General features: G+C 44.8%; 1 protein-coding gene across 1 annotated transcript in view; it reads left to right on the top strand.

Annotated features, from left to right (window-relative positions):
* Positions 1–4392: 4392 nt before the first annotated feature.
* The window catches only part of LOC147718370 (arrestin-C-like), a 134249-nt gene continuing 130764 nt past the window's right edge, over positions 4393–7877 (top strand). Inside the window, exon 1 of the mRNA XM_086967190.1 lies at positions 4393–4459. The gene's annotated coding sequence lies outside the window, so the exon portion shown is untranslated. The remainder of the gene's footprint in view (positions 4460–7877) is intronic.

The raw sequence follows: 7877 nt of genomic DNA, 5'->3' as shown, positions 1-7877 counted from the left end.
AAACACGGAGTGGGAACCCGCTTGAGGACAACCGTAGGATTCTGTCGTGTCCCTGAAGCCAGGAGAACTGCAAATCGGGGTGGCTCTGGAAACACAAATTGGCAAAGCAAAGTAAAGCACAGGCCCAGAGAAACTTTTTATAGTATACATCAGTCATACGCTGGGCAGATGTGAAACAAAGAGAGTTCGACCTTTGTATTTTTTAAGGGTATTAGTGTGATGCCAAACAAGAGAAAGTGCAGAATATTGAAGTATCCCGGCCTCTATATGCGAAAAGGAAGAAAATGATATGATAAGAAATAATACTGTGGTACACTTCCCATTCCAATCATTAAGAGAAACTGTGTAGAACAGAAGGGTCACAAAGAAGATATTGTTATTAATACTCCAGGTTGTAGATGACAGTTGAGTTATCTGGAGGGTCCTGATGAAGGTGGTCTTCATTGATGTTTCTTTCCACTGAAACGCGTTGGCCAAATCCTTGTAAAACCTCACCCATCTGGGTTCATGTTGGACAACAGATAAAGAGGGAAATTAGTTTGTTTTGTGAGTTTGCGTAATTTAAGTGGTGTATGGGAATGAGTGTGAATGAGTGATTGTGAATAGGGTGTTCTCTACCTGGAATATGAGTTATTAATATGTTGTATTTGTAGAATTGTGTTTAGGAACAACTGTTTAGATGAAAACAAATGCTTCTTCAAATGAGAAAATAGAAAATAATTATTATTAAAATGTTGTAATACGAAAGAAAGAAATCAAATGAAAAGAAGAAATAATTTAAATAAAAAATAATGTAAAAACATTGTGACGTGTTGTTGCCCTGTAAATCAGAGGTTGTGCCCTGAGAGAATAATTTAAAGGTCACGAGGGAGCTCTGTTGATTATTGTATGTATTGGTTCTTTCCCCTCTTCTCCCTGACCTCAAAGTAAACCCAAGAGGGGGTCCCCTAAAACAGCTACTTGAAGAGACAAACTTCACCTTTTCACCTGAAATCACCCGACAGCGACTGGCAGCTTTCCATCGTCATCCTGGTCACTGGCAAGTGACTCGGACTCTGTCCCTTCTGATTTCAGGTTCTTCAGATCTTCGATCCACCCTTGGATCCACCCGGACACTTTTCCTCTGGTCGCCTGCAGCACTTCTTTGCAGATCTCCATTGAAATCGATGACGAAACCCGACACCAAAAGACACCTATGCACCCGGCTTCCGTGGGTGAGGTAACACGAGTACTCCGGTAGTCTCGAGGGTATTGGCCCTCCTAGTGTCTAAGTCTAAAAGGGTTCCATCGTAGTCCATTCGGAAGTATCCTTAAACTGTAAAATTGTAACTTGTTTGTTTCCCATAGAAAGTCAATGGTAGCCCGCGGCTGTGTTTAGACACTGCACGCGTCTCCCGTGGGCCTCCTACATCCTAACCTTTGGTTGTTCCTAGAAGCCCCAGCGATTCCCTAGGCCCTAGGCCTACTTTCTATTCCAGACATCGTTGTTATACCACTATTTTAGTATATGTTTTGTGAGGCCCCTAGGGCAAAACTTATCCTGTGCAACTTATCATATGTTAATTGAGATCCTTGTAATGTTCTTTTACCTCTGAGCTCATAAAGAGTGCAGAGGGGTTGTGTTTAGAATAAATACATATATATTTGATATATACCTTGTGTGGTGTGCTTTCATTTGGTACTCAAGGGATTGTAATTGGTAAAAAAACTTGCTTCACATGCTCTCTGAAGTCTTAGCCTATGACTGCTGGTCCATGCTACCACTAGGATAGCTTTCTATAAGGTTGACTTTACAACCACCATCAATAAGGGTCGATTAGACTGGTGCAAGGTGCCACTAGAACTAGTGGACATCATATGCCAGGCTAACTTCTCACAATAGGCACACATGACATTCAACAAGGGAGCATGTCTTGTGTTGCAGGTATACATGACATGTAACAAGGGAGTTGTGTTATAGGCACACACACCATGCAACAAGGGAGTGCGCCCTGTGATATAGGCACATGCAACAGGGAACAAGTGGGTACATTCAACTGCTGTGGAGAGGTGCAGTGTGGGACAGGAATGGTTTATGAACTCTCTTGCTTGGGATGAGTTGTGGCCCAGATATAACCTAGAATGTCGGATTACCGCTGAAGCGCTTCAGATTTCATAATCCCTGGAATTCTGTATAGTTGAATCTATAATAATTGTAATGGTCATATGACAGTGTTGACTACTTGAGCTTGCGGTGCTGTCCTCTGTATACAGTTCATGTCAGGTGTTACTTTAATGTGCTTAAAACTTAATAAAGCACTGCATCTGAAAAACCCTGGTGCACAATGCGTTATAAAACTTCTTAATTAACAAACCAATAGAAAAGATTTGGAACAGTGCTTAATTTGAGCCGGTGGTTTCCGGTGCTCGGCACTGGCAATTAACTGTCATCACCACACTTATGACACTCTGCCACATGGTGGCGCTGCTCATCTTATATAGTCATAAGCAGAACAACGGTTGTTTATGAATACAATATACATTAAAAAAACGAATACCTGCCTCTCCAGCACAATTACTTTATTGGGCCCTCTCCCCTCACCTTACTGTCCTTGAAAAAGATATAATGAAATGTCCGGAATCTAAGGGGGTTATTTCATACGTATATACATTCATTAAGATGGGAAAAAAGAAAGGAAAATGGAGGTTCTAGAAAAGATGTGAGAAAACACTAAGGAAGGAGAGAATGTATAATATACAAGGACTAGGAAATGTCGGGGGGAGACATATTAAGTGGCCACAAAAATGTACTCTGAAGAGATAAAAAGTATAAATTAATTTATCTTACTCCTCAAAGTCTAAAGGAAATATACACAAACACTCATGGGATGTGCTGGAGATGTGGGAAGAGGAGGGATCCATCCTACACGTCTGGTGTCTTGCAGAAAATCGAGGCATAGTTGGAAGGAGATCCTTAGCCGGATTAACCAAATCTCTGGGTGGCCCTTACAAGACACCCCGGAAGTGATACTACCGGGACTTAGGAAGTCAACGGGAAAACGTATGAACAAAAATACGAGAATACTAGTGAACCAGCTGACAACAGTCACAAAGGAACCAACTGTAAAAAGCCAGCTCCCCCATATAAAAACTATGGGACATGGTGGCTATGGAACCAAGCATTTGCAATGCAATAGGTCTCGCATTTGTTAAATTTAAAGCTGTTGGCGTTGAAAATAACAATGTTTTTTACTTTTGTTTATTTAATTGCAGTGGAGTTATTATATTTGATAGCACTATTGCCAATGGTATAAAAAACCAAAGTAAAAAACATTGTCGTTTTTGACGCCAACAGCTCTAACTTTAACAAATGTGAGATCTATTGCTTTGGAACTGCAATGGGTCTCGCATTTGTTGGAGTTCTTGGCATTATAAATGCCAATGTTTTTATACCTGGCCATGTTGCAGGGTGTAGGACCATATCTGGCCAACATGTTGCCTCTTTTGACCCCACATGGTACTGCACCCTGCAGCAGATATGGTAAATAACCCTACCCATGGTGCATTGAACTGACTTGAGGTCATTTCTAAAACATTCGCAGAAACCGCCGCCACGGCTCCATCATGTCACGGCTCCTTCAACACGGGGAGCCTTCCACCAAAGTGTTATTTTTTATTTTCAAAAAGAAAATCCGGAAGCGGAATAAAAAATAAAACCCTCCCCTCGGCAAGGTAGTCTATTGGAGTCCTCTGCCACGTGAGGGAAGCATTTAGCAGTTTTCATGGTCAGTGTTTTCTTGGCAGCGAGGGGCAGTGAAAACTGACCTCTAATTCCACCAATTTAACTTAAGTGGAGGGAACTAGAGGTAGTGAGGCCCGTGGGTGGGGTTTAATTACGGAGGAGCCTTGATTAAACACAGGGCACGCAGGTACACGGCGTCCCCCCACTCTTTTTACAGGGTGGACGCCGTCCCCCCTGCTTTTAAATTGGGCGGGTGGGACGTAATCTTGGCGCTATGTCTACTCCGGGCCCACAGTTCTGCTTCCTCTACTATCTGAAGGTGTAGTAATGGGTGACAAGCGCCTACCCTGCCTCCCCCCCCGCCCCACCCCCATCTCCTTCCGTCTCCACCCGTCTGCCCCGCCACACCCTCACCTCGCGTATTAAACCCCCACCCGTCAGTCTCTAAGCTTCTTTTTCCAGCCCCCGCCTCAGAGCCGATATTTTTATCCGCCCCTCTGTCGCCCCCACCCTGCTAACAAAGTAATTGGATTGCAGGAGTAAAGAGCACGCGAGGCGCGGCCCGGTGGGAGCATCCCTGGGCTCAGAGCGGCGCGCGGCGCTAGGGGGGCCCTCCGGGGGCCGAGGGAGGGGCACGCCAGGGTGGGGGCTGTATAAGAGCAGAGCCCCAAAGCAGCACGTGAACACTGACCTGCTTTCTGAGAGCTGCCACACACCGCGTCGGAGGCTTCTTGGCAGGTACGTTGTGTGCCTTTGGTTTGTATTTACTTGTTTTTATAGCGCTAGGAAGGATTGACAGCTCCATCGGAGCGCTAGCTGGTGAATGTTAAAGAGACTCAGAACTCATGGTGGGTTTCCTTTTTTTCTGACGTACAGATGGTTTTGCTCGTGTCAAAGGTCAGTGGTCTCTGGCGTGGGGCTCTTTACCCACATCTCTGCATTTTGTTTCTGTGCAGAGGTGGTGTAGTGCTTCACTGCTGGGTGTTGTAGTGTCTATGTTTGTGGGGTGTCTGGGGTCTTGTTTTCAGGAGCCTTGTGAGTTAAGCAGACCGTTTTGAAACGACCCCTTTTTCGACTAGTAGCCTCTCTAGGCAGTGCTAGAGCACACAGATCCAGCCAGTAGGTCTGGGCTCAGCATCTAACTCCAGAGCCGGAGAGCTAAGCCCAGAATCCCAGATCATTCTAGAACCGCAGGGCTGGGCCTGGAATCTTAGATCACTCTAGAGCCGAAGGGTTGAATCCAGATTCTTAGATCATTCGAAAGCGCAGGGTTGAATCCAGAATCTTAGCTCACTCTAGAGCCGTAGGGATGGGCCCAGAATCTTAGATCATTCTAGAGCCGCAGGGTTGAATCCAGATTCTTAGATTATTCGAAAGCCGCAGGGTTGAATCCAGATTCTTAGATCACTCTAGAGCCGGAGAGTTGGGCCCAGAATCTTAGCTCACTCTAGAGCCGTTGGGATGGGCCCAGAATCTTTGATCATTCTAGAGCCGCAGGGTTGAATCCAGAATCTTAGCTCACTCTAGAGCCGTTGGGATGGGCCCAGAATCTTTGATCATTCTAGAGCCGCAGGGTTGAATCCAGAATCTTAGCTCTCTCTAAAGCCGTTGGGATGGGCCCAGAATCTTAGCTCACTCTAGAGCCGTAGGGTTGAATCCAGAATCTTAGCTCACTCTAGAGCCGTTGGGATGGGCCCAGAATCTTAGATCATTCTAGAGCCGCAGGGTTGAATCCAGAATCTTAGCTCACTCTAGAGCCGTAGGGATGGGCCCAGAATCTTAGATCATTCTAGAGATGCAGGGCTGTCTTAGATCATTCTAGAGCCGGAGGGCTGGGCCCAGACTCTTAGATAATTCTAGATAGCAGGGATGGGACGGGAATGTTAGGTCATTCTAGAGTAGCAGGGCCTGAGCAATGCCATCAATCACTGTTCAAACCCCAACTGTGGAACAGGAAACCTCACTGAAATGATGCAGAAGTCTACCCTAGACTGTAGTGTACAAAGCATTGCTATACAAGTGTGCCAGGACCCTAGGCGATAATATCGGCCCACCTTTTTGTCAAGGTAGGTTCCATAGCAGCACCAAGGATATAAGGCCACTTAGTTCATACTCCTGATGATTCGCAAAAACCTAAAGTATGCATGAATCTGCTGTGGTGCCGGAACCATCAGTGCACTAATTACTTGCATCCCCTCAGTTATTGCATCTAACTCACTTCGGTGGAGATGGAACCACTTCTATACTAAGACCATAATGAAACACACGTTACACGCACCAACCTACATGCTGCTAGAACCATATCTGTATAAATGACCTGCTGAAGCATCATGTCAACAAAACCATGTCCTGAAGTGTTCAAGGATGACTGGAAAAATCTCGTAAGATACATGCCAAAATAGCATTGAGGGAAAATATATACTTTGCTGTTCACAGTAAAGTGTCCCTGCGATGCTGCGTGCCATATTGTAAAAAAAAATGTAATAGACTTAGAGAAACCTATGAACTGTGATCCATGTCTTTGATTTGGATAGCACACATAGTCTTTGCCCGTAAGTCTAATGGGTCTGTGCGCATGTGTGTGGTTTTAGGGATCTCCTCTCCACTAGAATACATCCCATCATTGGACAAATATGGATGTTGTTAGAAAGAGCAGGAGTATAGTCCCTGCTGGACTCTTCTCAGCTCACCTGCATATCATGCTGCAAGAGAAGTCTAAGCAGCCCAAGTCTGTTGTAATGCCAGAGTAGCATAAGCCATGTTTCAACATGTGTATCTTGGTTCAAAATGCCCCCTGTGCGATGTATTCACAGGGAGGGAATGAAGCAGAGCACAACATGGTGTTGTATGAAGTTCTGAATATCTTGAAAAAAACTAGACTGTTTGTTAGGGCAATGTGAGCTCAAGAAAATGGGGCAGACTATGGAGGATGTTGTTTATCCAACAATGGAAAAGGTAATGATGGCACTGAGACCCTCAGTGAGTGCAGGATACAAGAAGCAGTTACAGTTATTCCTTGGCCTGTGGGACAATTGGTCTAACCCATTATCACAGTCTGCGGACAAGATACATCATATGTGGGCGCTGTAAAGATCAAATAATGCAATAAATAGTGTGAAAATTGCTTTCAGTGGTGTTAAAGAGAATATCAGTAAGGTATCTTCATTAAAACTGATTGCTACCAGGGACATATCATTGCCGGTGATGCTGGCAGCTATAATTTAGGGCACGCCTCATGCAAGCGCAATATGGGTGGAGGAGAGTGAAGCCTTTGCCCCGAGAACAAGTACAGAGGCAAAACCTATGATTTTGAAAGTTGAAAAAAGTCAAAGCGCATTATTAGGGTATCCGTAGGATCTAGTTAATCGCGTGGGTAATGAGTCTGTGATCCCCAACGACTATATCTGCTCTCAGGCTTAAGTGTAAGAAGGGGTCATAGACACAACTTCAAAGTACTCCAAAAGTTCCAAGTGGCATGAGAGGCTCCAAGTGTTTTCGTACACGCTGGAGTATGTGTCAAGTGGGTAGAACGTTATCTGTCGCTGATACCATACCCTGAGAAGGAATGGTGAAGACCCAAGTATTGATGTGTACAAGGGGTGTATCATATTATAGACAATACTCTTAGGAACTGGTGTTCAGCGCAAGGACGGAGGATGGTACTATCAAGAGGAGGGTTGTAGAGTACATAAACTGGGGGTGGCCAGGCAGGAGTAAGTGAGTTTTATTAGAATGCTTCTGAAGAGCTGAGCTGTGATGGGTGTGTCGTTCATAGATTGTGGTTTTTGTGGTACCGTTAAGTTTGAGAGGAGGTATACCTGTTTCAGCCACTGAGATATCAGCATGACTTTAATAAGTCATTGTATCAGGTCTGATTGTTGCTGGGCATCTTTAGCTAGATCAGCAGACCATGAAATGCAAAATTGGGTGAAAAGTCACATACCACTGTGTCTAGTCCAGTTCAACCAGTGGAGGCCCCTGACCATCTGTGGGCCAATTGGGCCCTGGTCACTCTGGACTCTAAACTGCTTTGCCGTCGTTCCTAAAATTGTCTTTATATTCATATGTAACCATTCACGGAGGTCTGGAGTAAAAATTGTTCCTGGGCAGAGAGGGTTTTGTGTAAGAAAGGTTATCCAGAGGAACAGGAATGTGT

This window comes from Lissotriton vulgaris, chromosome 4_1, assembly GCF_964263255.1.
Source record: "Lissotriton vulgaris chromosome 4_1, aLisVul1.2, whole genome shotgun sequence".
NCBI lineage: Eukaryota > Metazoa > Chordata > Amphibia > Caudata > Salamandridae > Lissotriton > Lissotriton vulgaris.
The sequence above is the reverse complement of the archived record's forward strand: the minus strand, read 5'-3'. Positions and strand labels throughout refer to the sequence as shown.